General features: G+C 50.9%; 1 protein-coding gene across 1 annotated transcript in view; it reads left to right on the plus strand.

Annotated features, from left to right (window-relative positions):
- Positions 1–7,952: 7,952 nt before the first annotated feature.
- Positions 7,953–13,349, plus strand: part of VCAN (versican) — a 99,839-nt gene continuing 94,442 nt past the window's right edge. Inside the window, exon 1 of the mRNA XM_041426631.1 lies at positions 7,953–8,186. The gene's annotated coding sequence lies outside the window, so the exon portion shown is untranslated. The remainder of the gene's footprint in view (positions 8,187–13,349) is intronic.

Here is a 13,349-nt window from a genome sequence, read left to right on the forward strand (position 1 = left end):
TAAATTCTGACAGAAGTGGGTGAAAAATGCGCCAGCTGCAGGTCAGCAAGAAATGCTAACAACCCTCAAACATTCGCCTGCCTACTTTCATTAAAAAGCAAACAGGGAGAAAAATAAACACTTATTTTCCCCCTGCCTTTTGTTGCTTTGTGGAGTTTGTTTTGACACTCGTCCTCCCTCAGCTGTAGTGTCCCCTGGTTTCCCTTGTTCTCATGGCATCTTGCTGTTCCTCAACCCCCTTTTTCTCTGCCTGGGCAGCTTCCTCTGCCAGGTCCATTCTCTATCTCTGTGGTGCCAAAGGCTCCTCAAAATCCCTGTTTTTCTTTCTTGTACAGAAGAAGGAAGACCCTCCCATCCCAAGCTGCTTCCCTGGAGTGAGGCAGGGAGATCCTCTCTCTTCTTGGACTGTCCTGGGTCTGCAGTGCCAAAACTTGCTGAATGAAAAGATGGAGGTTGTTGTGCTTCAGAGAGCTTTGTTGTAGCAGCTTGGTCATAACCATCTTGAAATGGTAAAACTGTTTGTTTACTGGGCACAAAAAAATTGAGATATCCTGCAGGGCTGGTGGTGCTGAAGCTGTGGAACAGGGGATGCTGCTGGGCACCATTACTACTGGTTCCAGTAGAAACATTTCAACCCCACAGCTTCCCCCATCCCTGGTGCATTTGAACCAGGGGAAGAAAAGGATAAGAAGGTGATCAAACAGCTTTTTCCTGTAGTGTGCTGTGCAAGGAGGTAGCCAAGGCCAACGACAAGAAAAAGAAATACATCACCTGCCCGTCTGAGCAGACCCGGACCCCTTCTCACCTTTCAAAATCAAACACCAGGCAGGTGGTATTATCCATATTTATGGTTTCTTGGCTCATTGGACCATTGGGAAGGACCAGCAGCCATCACAAAATTTCCATGTGGCAGAAGCTTTTGCAGAGTCTTGGGGAGACCTGGTGCCCCCAGCGTGAGAGGCCCTAATCTGCTCCTCACCAGCCCCATTTGCAGACTCATCACCCCAAAGAGATATCAGAGGCTGCTCTCTGAGCACTTGTGGACATGGAAATGTCCAAAACTTCTGGGACTATAGTGCTGAAGGGCTGTGCTCAGCCAGGTGATGGGAGAACCCCTCCGTTGCACTCACAGCAGAGTAGGTCCACTTGCATTAGTATGTAAAAATCTCACAAACTTTATGGTATTTCTGTCTGATTTTATACTAAAAAGGGCATCTTTTAGCTCCTACAGCCAGTGCAATGAATGCTAACATTGTTCCCATTCTCCCTCATCCTGGGAGACCCCACTTGCTGCAACAGAGAAAACCTTTCACTGAATGTCTGGATACCAGAAACACTTCTTTTTATCCTTCCTTTAGCAGATGGAGGATAAAAATGGCATGTGTGTCACCAAAACTTGGTGAGAAACTCTTGATGGCAGCCAAGACTGAGTTATAGCAGAGACCTGGGAATGGTATGGGGAGAACATGGAGCTTGAAGCTCTTGGTGTACATCACAAATCAGTTCTCACTCATTGACAGTCCTGGGCTTCCCAAAGCACTGAGCCCATCTTCCTCACAAACAGCATGATTATTTGGCAAATCACGTTTTGGTTTTCTTTTTTTTCTTTTCTTTTCTGTCTCTGATTATTTTTATTTGGTGTTTAGGTCTTCAGGGCAAAGCTATTTCCTCTTCTCTGCTCCCACCACGATTCATGTTCTGTGTAAAACTCAAACGAGGTTCAAGAATGTTACATTTCCTTAGCTGAGGCCCTCAAAAAACTAAAAAAAAATAATTAAAAATCAGAGAATATTCAACAAAGTAGGGTAGTTTTGAGCAGAGAGGGACTGAGTTTTTCTCTCGGCTTTCATACCTGTTCTTTCCCCACTGAACAAAAAAAAGCTACCATTTCCTTCATAAGAAGTGATAAGTTTTTTTGGGGGGTGCAAATGTTTACAGCTACCCCATGATTCTTATAAATTGTGCCAAGACATATTTGCAGACATCCCCAGCCTATTTTTCTTTGTTAATATATTATTTTGTTTGTTTGTTTGTCTGTTTTAAATGACATTATGACAGCTATTATCTTGGATAAGTCTGAGAGCCAATCAAAAGTTGTGAGATGCCAGGACAGGATCAGATCTTTCAACCCAAATTTACTCTCTTTTACTCAAGGCTCTTCCTGTAGACATGGATGCTTTCATTCCTCCTTGCCTGCTAACAGCTACCAAGATTTCCACCTTTCTATTTCAATCAACAGAAAGGAGTCCCCAAAGGAAAGCAGAGATTTTCAGCATGGTGGAGGGGCAAGAAAAAAGACTAAACTCCCTCTTTCCTCCACTTTTTAGGGTCTTCCTGATCTATTTAATTTCTTTGCTTCCCCTTCACACAGAGGCAAGGAGAAGAAACTGTTGACTGACACTTGTGGAGTTAGCAGGATCTTTCCAGTGACTTTGGTAGGTTTTGGATTAATCACATTGTGAATGTTTGTAGTTGCTTTAGCCAAGGATGAGAAGGCCCAGGAAGAAGAGATTAGTTAAGAAAATCTCTCTTAATCCATTTCAAGAGTTTGCCCTATCAGTGTGGAACCAGACCCAGTGAGTTTATTCTTTACACAATGGTGGTACCTTCGTATCATAAAGAAAAAAGAACAACAAAAAACCAAAAAAAAAAAAAAAAAAAAGAGTATGAAAGACTCATTTATTTTGGTAACAGCAAGAGAACAAACCCACATTTGATTATTCAGGATTACTTCTGCACTCAAGTTTATGATGCAGCCACGGAGTTATCAAAACAAAAATAATGCATGCCCAGGATGGAGTTTATCAGAGGAAGCCCAGGACAGCACGGATTAGCACAACACTTGACTATGGCTCAGGCCACCCTGTACTGATAAGTTTCTTAGTTTCTTTCCCTCTTTCTTGCCTTGTGCTGCATTTAGTCCTCACAGGGATCAGCCCTGAGAAGGACCTTGGTGGTGACCTGCCCACACTGACCACTCCTCCCCAAAATCACAAAGCTGCCATTCTCTGAGGAGCCAGACCCAGCTGTGGGAAGCAGGCTGCTCTTTCAGCCTGACCTGGAGACACAGCCTGACACTTACACCAGCCAGAACCAAAAACCACCAGCTTCCTGACACAGCTTTTGGGGGGATTAGCTGTGGAAACATAAAACATCCCAGTCTGGCCCCTTGTCCTTGGAGTCAAGGCAGAAACACTGAGTCAGAACAGAAGGCAGCATCAGAACACAGGAGGAAAACATCATTGCCTTTGCCATCATCATCCAGTGCTGCTGAAAGCCTGGACCTTCTCCTGATAAATCCTGTCCTGGAAACCGACTATCTGAGTGCAGATAGCGCCGTGTCTGCATCATTACATTTAATGCAGAAATAATACCTAACCATCAATTGTGGCTTGTTCTGCTACCAAATGAAACACTCTATTCATGGTTTTTCGTAGCTGAGTGCTCTCCCCTCTGCTGAAGAAATATGGTGTAAAAATAGGTGGAGAAGGGTTTTGCCACAAAAGAAACATTGACATAAGCCATCAAGTGTTTTGTTTGAGAAAGCGGTTGTGTACACTATGGTTACCACTGCTGCTGAGCCTGACTCCTTTGGAGATTTTTAATTTGCCTCTGAAAACATATTTCACTTGAAGCGTAGGAAAGAGAAGTACTGGGGAGGGAAAAAAAAGCTTTTCTTAAACATGGAATCTGAGAACTTGCAAAAAGTCTATTGTTTTGGGAGATTTTGTGGTTTCTGAAAACACATTGGGGCTTAGATAGCTGAATCACTCTAGAATAATGAAGCAGCCTACATATCTGTACCTTGAGAGGCAAACTGGGGCAATGGACTCATTTTCAGCACAGCTGCCATGGCACAACCCTTTGCAAGTAGATGGGAGTGGGAAGCTGGACCTTCAGAGCCACTGACCAGGTGGAATAACTTTGAAAGGATCTTTAATTTCGCTCAAACTGACCTTAGTGCTGCTGACATGTAAATTGTGTGAATTATTTCCTTTACTTTTATGTAAAGTTTTTTTTCACACACAGCAGCTCAGGAGGAAAAAAAAAAGCACAGAAGAGACAAAGAAAAGGTGATCGTGAAGCCACAAAAGATAGCTTAAGAGAGCCTATGCCAGACAAATTAGATTTTCCTTGAGAGACTGTGTTTCAGACCCACAATATTCTTTCAAGTGATGGGAAGCGCTTTTTTTCCACAGATGTTCAGCTTGATATTTGCACATTGACTGTAGCCATGGTCTAATTAATTTCAGATATTTGAAAACAATGGTTTCTCATAAAGAACCATTTAGGGCCTGTGTTTCACATTTAAAATGATAATCATTGTTGAGTCAGTAACATAAAACCTGTGCTTAAGAAGTGTGTAATGAAAATAGTATTTTTCTTCATCTCTGGACTACGACGTAGCTGGGAGGATTATTTTTTTTTCTCTAGTGATATTGCTTTAGGATGGAGACAAAGCCTAAACATTTTTCCTTTTGTTGGGTTTTCTCACACAAATCCGAACATCTGAAAACAATGATTTGTCATGGGAGACTTTGGCAGCCTGAGCAAAGGTTTACTGTTTCTACTTTGCCTAAAATATTTACAAAGAAAAGTATCTGACATTCACAGTAAATCAGACAACGTTTCAGGCCCCTGACATAACCCATGGAGGCAGTTTGCGTGGTCTCCAAGAGGAGGAAAGGAGATCCCCTTTCCGGACAGTTTTTTGGTTCAGTGCAGAAAGCTTGGCCCCCGGGGAAGGTGGGGAGGGTTAAATAAAATGAGATGAAAACACCGAGGGGCTGCAGCGGTCTGTTTTTCCAGCTCGATCCGCTCCTCACTTTCCCAGTCATCCCGAAAAGCCTCCAAGGGTCTCCGGTGTAACACACCCTCCTTCCTCCGGGGTTTTCTCTCCCCGGCGGGCTGGGGATGCCCAGGAGGAGTTCCTCATCCCTCCCTTCCCAGCTCCACAGGAGCCCTGCGACCACCTCCGCCCGTGCCTTTGTCTGGCCAGCCCCAAAGCCTCCCCCGTGCCCAGAAAGCTCCATCCCACCGCGGGAAGGGCAGGGGGGAGCGCGGAGCCCCCCGCCCGCCTCCTCTCCTTGCGGCTCCGCGCCTCCAGCCCCGGGGCCCCGAGGCTCCGCGGGGGCTCCGGGAGCTCCGCGCCGGGCGGAGAGGAGGAAGAGGAGGAGGAGGAGGAGCAGGAGGAAGGCGGGCATCCTCAGCTTTCTTCCCAGCTCCGAGACGGAGCGGCTTTGGCCGGCCGGTTCCCATCAGAGCTCCGGCAGCCGGGGGGTGGGAAAGGAAAGGGGAGGGGGGAAGGGTTTTTTCTCTTTAAAGAAATAATCTATTTTCTTCCCCATCGTGAAAAAGAAATAAGAGGTGCCAGCAGCGAGCCGACCAGAGGCTGGTTAGCCCCGGGCTATAACTACTGGTTGCTTCTTGTAGGGCAGAGAGCTGCGCTGCCCCCCGGCCCTACTCGCTGTTCGGAATTCGGGTCAGACTCAGGATCTCCCCATCCCCTGGAAGGGTGGCCAGTGCTTCAGCTGGACACCAGCACAGCACAGTGGGAGCAGAAACCTGCAGCTTCCCCTCGTGGAGCTGTGCTGCTGCAGCCACAGCTGCGAGAGGATGCTCCACAGCAGAGCAGGGACAGCAGGGCCACCCTTTCCCCCTCCCACCCTTTGCCAGGAGCAGCTGTTCAGTCTCCAGTGGACAAGGGTCACGGGGTGATGAAGAAGAAAGCTCAGGGCTGCAGAAGTGGCTCCTGCTCTGCTAAATGTCACCCCTCCCACCTGAAGCCAAGGCAGGGAGCAGAGTAGGAGCAGGTGGAGCTGGGAAGTTGGGGACACCGAAGGCTAGAGGGGCAGCTTGACTGCGGTGTCTGGTCATTTAGAAATTCCTTGTTTGTCCTGGAGGGTGGCCTGGACAAAGGGAGATACCCAGTGCTCCTTTCCTGCTCTCCTTTCCAGAGGCCAGGATGGCAGCGGGATGGTCTCCCACCTCTTCACCTAGAAAAAGGAGTGGGCCAGAGACATTGCTGCCTTACACACACGTCTTCAGAGGGTTTGTCTGCAGCCTGGGAAGGCTGAGATTGTGTGGGGAGAGGGAGCAGTGCCCTCACCGTGTGTCTCACCCAACCCCCTTACATCTGGAGGGGCAGAAGAGGCTTGTTTGAACCAGTGTGGGAGACATTCAACGTCAGTATCCTCCTTCCATCACAACACTGTGCAGAGGAAGTGTGCACTGCCTCAGCAGTGACACTGGTGAGGCAGGCAAGGCTACCAAAAACAGGAACTGCAAAGCCTCTGTGTGATTTTGCATCAAACACCTCAAAAAGCATGCCCCCAACTGTTTATAGTGCCTGTTTGAAAACAGTGTGTTGTATTTCCATCAACCCTTCTGACGCACGATTTCAAGGATTTCAAGGATTTCAAGGATTTCAAGGATTTCAAGGAATAAGAAAGTTTCAAGGGCTGAGAAACCTCATCCCAGCGTGGGGCAGGTCCAGTGTGTTTAGGTGTGGCAGTGCACCATGCAGGGGCTGACCCAGGCACGGGGAACTGGGGGCACTGGTGCTGCTGGGAGGTGACACTGGTGGGAGAGAAGCCTCTCTTCAACATCCCAAGTGAGCAATTGTGTATTTACTCCGTGTAAGGAGGGAAAACAAACAAGCTCTGCAAGCTGAGATAAGGTTTTCAGCCAGCGCTCCAGCTCCGCTCGCCCAGGCCACAGCTCACACAAAGCTGATCTGGCTTAAGCCTCCAGGTCTCCATTTCTCCCTGCTTGGCTCTCATCTCTTCCACCTCCCACCCCTCCAACTTGGCACCAGTTCTGTCTTTGGAAACAAGGGCTTTGGGCTTGTCTGAAATCCTCTGTCAGCGTAACTCTGGGGACAGAGCAGCTGGAACAGTAACAGCGAGAGGAGCTGAAGGAAAACTCCTTCTGCCTCTTCCTAGTGCTTGTACCTGGGGCTGCCAAAAACGTGCCCAGAGCAGTGCAATCAGACACACCTATTTCTCCAGGCTTTTCTTTTCTGGCTCCAGCTTTACACCTTCCTGGAGGAGGGGGACTTCTGGCATCTGCTTCTCTGAGAGGGAGCACGCCAGAGGAGCTGCTCTTGCCAGCATTTTGTGCTTGGTGAGGGTGCCTTAAACATCTCCCACCTTCTGAGATAGGTACATTTTGGGATGGGGCTGCTTGGAGAGCACACCAGACCCTTTATTAACTGGTGAACATCCCTTGTAAAAGGCTGTTTTAGAGTTCCACTTATGACTTCATCTCTGAGAGGTTTGGACAGCAAACGCAGAGTCTAATCTTAAAAAAAAAAAAAAAAAAAAAAAAAAAAAAAAAAAAAAAAAAAAAAAGTGGCTGGAGATGCATGGGTGGAGAAGCTTGGCTCGGGCGGCTGCCGATGTGAGGCTGCCTGTGAATTGGCATCGGCAGGGGAAGTTTGGAACCAGCACCAATTTATTCTTTCATTGCAACCTCCGCTGAGACTGTGGAGGCAAAGGGGAAAAAGGCATTTCGGTCCCAGTCACTTTCCCCATTTCAACCGGCTTCGGGAGCCAGGGTGGAGGAGGTCTCTCCATTCTCTTCCCGGTTAATTGTCTAATTGGGGAACAATGCGCCTCTCGCACCAGCCTGCCCCTCTCCGGAGGGCTCTGGGCGAGCTCGGAGGGACCCGTCCCGCCGCACCGGGCTGCGGGTCCCCGCTCCGGGTCTGGGGGCCGGAGGGAGCCCCGAGGGGGCGGCCGGGGGCGGGGGGGCCCCGCTCGGCGGAGGCAGGCGCTGGGGGCTCTCCTGCGCCCAGCAGCTGCGGGAGCTTTGGAAATTGCAAGGAGGCTCTCGCAGAGCTTGTGAACCCTCCTCTCCCCGAGCCAGCGCCCCTCCTCTGCAGCGCTGACGGTACAACGATATAATAATGATGGGTGGCTGAGGCTCGCATTTGAACTTGCAGGCTTCGCTCCCTTTGCCCACAGCTCGGTCCCGGCTCCGCCGCTCGGAGTCAGGTGCTCGCCGGCGGGAAGCGAGCGAAGGAGGGGACACCGAGCTCCGGCACAAGGGGACAGCCCGGAACCACCGGCTCCTTCCAGCACTAACGAGGGGATTTACTCTTTCATGCGGCCACTGGGATCTCTGGACTAGCCAGCCACCACGTTGTGATTTTTTGCTATCTCTGCAATACGCTACCTTTTAAGGTAACTATAACTCTTTTATTGCGGGTTGGTTTGTAGTGATTTTTTTTTTTTAATTTCCCCTCCAATTTTTCTATACTATGACTGCCAGCAAACACCTAGTCTAAGATTTAAAACAATTGTTTTACTGCTTGCACCAACAAAGAGTTTGAACTGCAAATCTTAAGCGGGAGGGAGTAGCGATGATTGGTGAATTTAAACAACCTGGGGTAAGTTCAACGACACGCGGGGGAAGGAATAGGAGAAGGAGGGATGCTCGGGCACCCACCAAAAAAAAAAAAAGAAAAAAAAGAAAAAAAAAAAAAGAAAAAAAAAAAAACGGTGCAAAGAGGAGAACAAAGAAAACTAGGGAATAGAAGACTTTGGGGTGGGAGCCCTGACAAGGGTGTTCGGTGCTGGTGGTTTGGATGGCTGGGAAGGTAGAGCCGCACCTTGGCGTGCGACGGGGCTCCGGAGGGAGACCGGAGGAAGCTGCTCCTTACGGGTGTTAAGTACACAAAGCGCCCGTGTGGCAGGAGCGACGAGAACGGACCTTTCCCCACGGCCACCAGTTTTCTAGCGCTGGGAAAAGCCTGCGTTCTGTGTCCTCCACTCCTGTGTGCTCCCCACATCCATTTTTTTTCCCCCCCCCTCCAATCCCTTCCCCTGATGTTCCTGGAAAGCTGCTCGCAGCAGGGCAGAGCGGCTCTGAGGTGCTCAGCATCTCTCCAGAAGAGCCGGAGAGCAGCGTGCCCCGAGCCACATTTTCTCTGCGGAAAGGGGGGCAGTGGGTGAGGAGGAGGATCGCAAGGTCAGTGGAGCAAAACGCCCCCTCTTACACCCACGTCCACTTTCTGGGGCACGGGCTTTGCCTTCCCCCCCTCCGCTGCCAGGGGTTTCGCCTTTGTGTTACAAAGGAAAAGTGAGAGCACGGTGGAGGGCAAGCGGGGAGCTCCGACGGCGGGAAGGAGCGGCGGTGTGTGTGGCGTGTGTGTGTGGGGACGGCAGCGGGACCGCGGGCAGCCTCCGCCGGGCCCGTCCCCACACAAAGGGGCGGCGGGCAGCGGGCGGGGGCCGGCCCTCATTGTCCCCCTGGTCACGTCCTCCCGGCCACCCCCTCTCCCTTCCCTCCCTGCACCGGCTCTCGGGATTAAGCCCCCATGGCTTTTTCTTTTTTTTTTTTTTTTTTTCCTTCTTATATCACCCGCTTCCCTCGGTTTTTCTCCCTTTCCCCCATTCTCTTCCTTCCTCCTTTTTCTTCATCTCCTTCTTTCCTTTCCTTCCCTTTCCTTTCCCCCTCCTTCCTTTTTCTTTTCCGCCTTTTCTTCTCTTTACCCGCTTTTCCTCTTTTCCCGTCTTTTTACTTCCTCTCCCTCCTCTTTCTTCCTCTTCCCTACCCGTTTTTGCCTCCCTTTTCCCCTTTTTGCCCTGTCCCTCCCTTTTTCCTCCCTTCCCTTTTTCCCTTTCCCTCCCTTTTTTCCCTTTCCTTTCCCTTTCCCCCTTTTTTCTCCTCCTTTTTCCTTTCCCAAAAACAAAACCAAAAAAACCCAAACCACCAAAAAAAACCCAATCAAAACCAGAAACCAAATCAAAACCCCATCCCGGGATAGGAGAGCGTAAACGTTGGGTGGCTTCTAGAATTGCCTTTATTTCCGTGCCTTTTTTCAAGTTAATCCTTTTCTCTTCTTTTTTGGCCTTTCGGTCTGTGCGAAAGGGGAAGTTTCCTCCCCCACAGGAGCGAGCGAGGCTCGGCGGGGCGAGCCCGGGACGGGGCGGGCGCGGTCCCGCGCTGCCGGGGCGGGGGGAGGCTGTGGCAGGGCTGGGCTTTGGGGGGGTCTCAGTGTCGCGTGTCCGCCGGGGATCACGGGCTCAGTGCCGGTTTTGGGGCGGCGGGCTCGGTCCCGTGTTGGGCCCGCGGGTTCAGTCCCGGTTTGGGGTCGTGGGCCCGGTGCTGGCCCGGGGGCGCGGCCGCTGTCGAGGAACGGGGCGGGCGCGGCGGCCCCGCGGCGCCCCCGGGCGGCGAGCGGCGGCATGGCAGCTCCCGCGGCCGCCGGTTTCCCGCCAGAGGGCTTCGGGCCCGTCAGCGTGAGGGGAAAAAAAAGCCAAATCCCCCCAAATCACCGCCGTAATAAAATAATTTAAAATACGCAACACCCCCTCGATAAAAGCCGCTGTTCTTCGCACTCCCCATCAGCCATGTGAGTCTTCTGCACAAGAAGTGGGTACGGAGGAGGCTCCAGGATGGGCAGAGGATGGAGCAGCTCTGCTGGCAGGAAAGGCTGGCACAGCTGCCATGGCTCAGCTGGGCAGGAGAAGCTTTGGGCTGAGCTCAGGGTGGCCTCGCAGGGCCCGAAGGGGCTGCAGGAAAGATGGACACAGACAATTGCCAAGGCCTGCAGGGACAGCACACAGGGAATGGCTCCCAGTGCCAGAGGGCAGCCATGGCTGGGAGCTTGGGAATGGGGAATTGTTCCCTGGCAGGGTGGGCAGGCCCTGGCACAGGGTGCCCAGAGCAGCTGGGGCTGCCCCTGGATCCCTGGCAGTGCCCAAGGCCAGGCTGGACACTGGGGCTGGAGCAGCCTGGGACAGTGGGAGGTGTCCCTGCCATGGCTGGGCTGGCACTGGGTGATATTTAAGGCCTCTTCCAGCCCAAACCATTCTGTGAGTCTGTCATTCTGTGGCACAGGAGCAGGCAGGGCCCGATGGGCAGTGCTGGACAGAAGGGTGTGACTGATGCATTTCCGACTCTGGGCATCCCTCAGTGCCTGGGCTTGAGTGGCTTGAGGGCTGTGGGGATGGCAGAGCGAGCTGAGGGCACCCACAGCCACCCTTGTGCCCAGCAGCAGAACTGGGTGAGCTCCAAGAGGGCTGAAGAACCCCTGTTGGAGCCCACAGGGCTGCCGTGGTGCCTAACCCCACAACGGCAGTGCGGGGTGCCAGGAGTGACACCTTCACACTGTTTCCACCTCTTGCTCCCTTCAGCAGTGCAGGTGCTTGAGAGAGCTGGGCATGAGAGACCCTCAGCTGGAATCAAGCCTGACAAAGGTCAGTGTGGCTGGGCAATGCTCTCAGACACAGCATAGGATTGTCAGAGTATCCTGTGCAGGGCTAGCAACGGGACTTGCTGATACCTTGGGATATTCAATGTTTCTGGAAGGCAGGAGCGACAAGGTGGAGCTGGGATGATGCAGAAGGAGCAGGGTGTGCTCATTGCTCCTCCACGCGCTGCCTCTGGCACTTTTCCACTGTGTCTCTGCGTGGCTGTCCCAGAGCCTGGAGCTGCTCCTGGCATGCAAGCACAGAGCTGTGAGGGATGTCCCGAGGCAGCAGCTGCTGTAGCCAGAACACGCTGTGCTCTGGTCACTGCTCCTGTCTGTGCTCCAGCCTGCAGGCAGCACTGCAAGGACTCAGCCTGGAGGAGTTTCCCCCCACAGCTGCTGGAGGTGATGAGGAAGAGGTGATGCAGACACCCCAAAAACCTCCAAGGCCTTCCCTTTCCAAGGGATTAAGGGCTTGGTGAGCTGGATGCAGGCTGATGTGCCATGTGTCGGCACAGTGGGCTAATTAATCACGTGGCAGAGAGGTGGTGGGGCTGGCAGAGTTAATTAGACAGGGCTGATGGTGAGGTGGATGCATGGCAGCAATTAACAGATCAAAGGACTGCAGAAGTAAAGCAAAGTGCAGAATGTGTGCCTTTGAGGAAGGATGGTACCTGTGAAGCTTTCAGAGCTTGGAAGGTAGCAAGGGATGTTCTGTGACTGGGATTGGTGATTTCTACCTTTTTGGGGGTTCCACTGGAAACTGTAATTTACTGTTTTACCCATTAGAATGAGCAGCCTTCCTTCTCTTCTCTAGTGCTGGGTTCTGTTGGGTCCCACCCTCTTATTTTTTTTTTTTTTGCTTTTTTAATCTTTTTTGTCATGCTGACTTTCCTTATGGAGGTCAGATGGGCAGAGGCTGCTTTGTACGTGTTTAAGGAACATATCCAGATTTCACAATGCAGCTGTAGAGTATGTGCAGAACCAGTCTCAGTGTGACCTGAGAAGTTGTAGGTTTTATAGACATTGTTACCTCTATGAAAATGACTAATATGGCAAATTCCTCATTCTCTCAGCTTCAGAGAAACCAGGAGTATTTTTGGATTGTAAGCCTTAGTCTCTTCCACACCAGAACAATTTGCTTTCTGAACCTGAAGTTTTAAACAGAAAGGGAGACATGATGTTCTCTCATCTGGTTAAATTAAAATAGCATTGGTGTGAGATCAAGCTTACAGTGCAAACTAAACACAAGCTGGAATTTGGTCAGAACTTACTGCTCCTATGAGTTTTTGCTGTAGTAAGGGAAGGTAGCAGCGCCTGCAAAAACAGGACAGTTCTCTCTTTCCCCACAGAGAGAACCCCTACTGCTAATTTTTAAAGATGTGAAGTTTGTCCAGGAGTTTTGCATCTATTGGTTAAAAGATGCTGCACTCAGGGCTGTGTCCCATTTAGAAATGTAACACAAATTCCTACTGTAGGTCCATCTGCCTGTAACAACTCCTAATAAAATGGATCAGCCCAGCTGGAAACCAGCCAGCAGGCAGCCCAAGTTTGGTCACGTCAAGTGAGGTACTTTTTTAGCAGAAGGTGGAAATTAAACACTTACTCAAGTCTTGTAGCTTGAGTTGGCAAGATTTGCTCGCTGTGTTATGGATTTCTTTTACTATGGGTGTAGTGACACCAAGGGGGAAAAAAAAATCTTGTGGAAAAAGGTATAGTTAGATAGATTTTGGCTAATTGCAGTGGATTTAGGGGCAGTACAGCAGCCAGACAGCAGACTTCTGTGAGTTGTAGGGTGCAGGAATGCTAAACACAAACCTGTTTTAGAGCAGGGATTTAGCTCTGAGGGCTGCAGGAGAGCACAGTCCCCTGCAATCACATCCAAGAGCCTGGAAATGTGGGTGGGAATTGGGGTGAGGTGTAAGCAGCAACCTCTGCCTCACCTGTGGGTCCTGAGGAGGATTTTTGGCACCAGGTCTGCAGAGCTCTGTCTCCTCCTGAGCCAGGCTGCCCTGTGGGGCTGAGCAAGGTGCTGCTGTTATGGTCTGCATGTCTGGAGAGGGAGGCAGGAGTAATTGCACATTTAATTCTGGCAGCTGGAGTGGAGCAGCACTGGGCAACCCAGGAGTGTTTATGGGAACTCACCAAA

The sequence above is a fragment of the Onychostruthus taczanowskii genome, unplaced genomic scaffold (assembly GCF_017590055.1).
Source record: "Onychostruthus taczanowskii isolate IOZ18803 unplaced genomic scaffold, ASM1759005v1 scaffold92, whole genome shotgun sequence".
In the NCBI taxonomy this organism is placed as follows: domain Eukaryota; kingdom Metazoa; phylum Chordata; class Aves; order Passeriformes; family Passeridae; genus Onychostruthus; species Onychostruthus taczanowskii.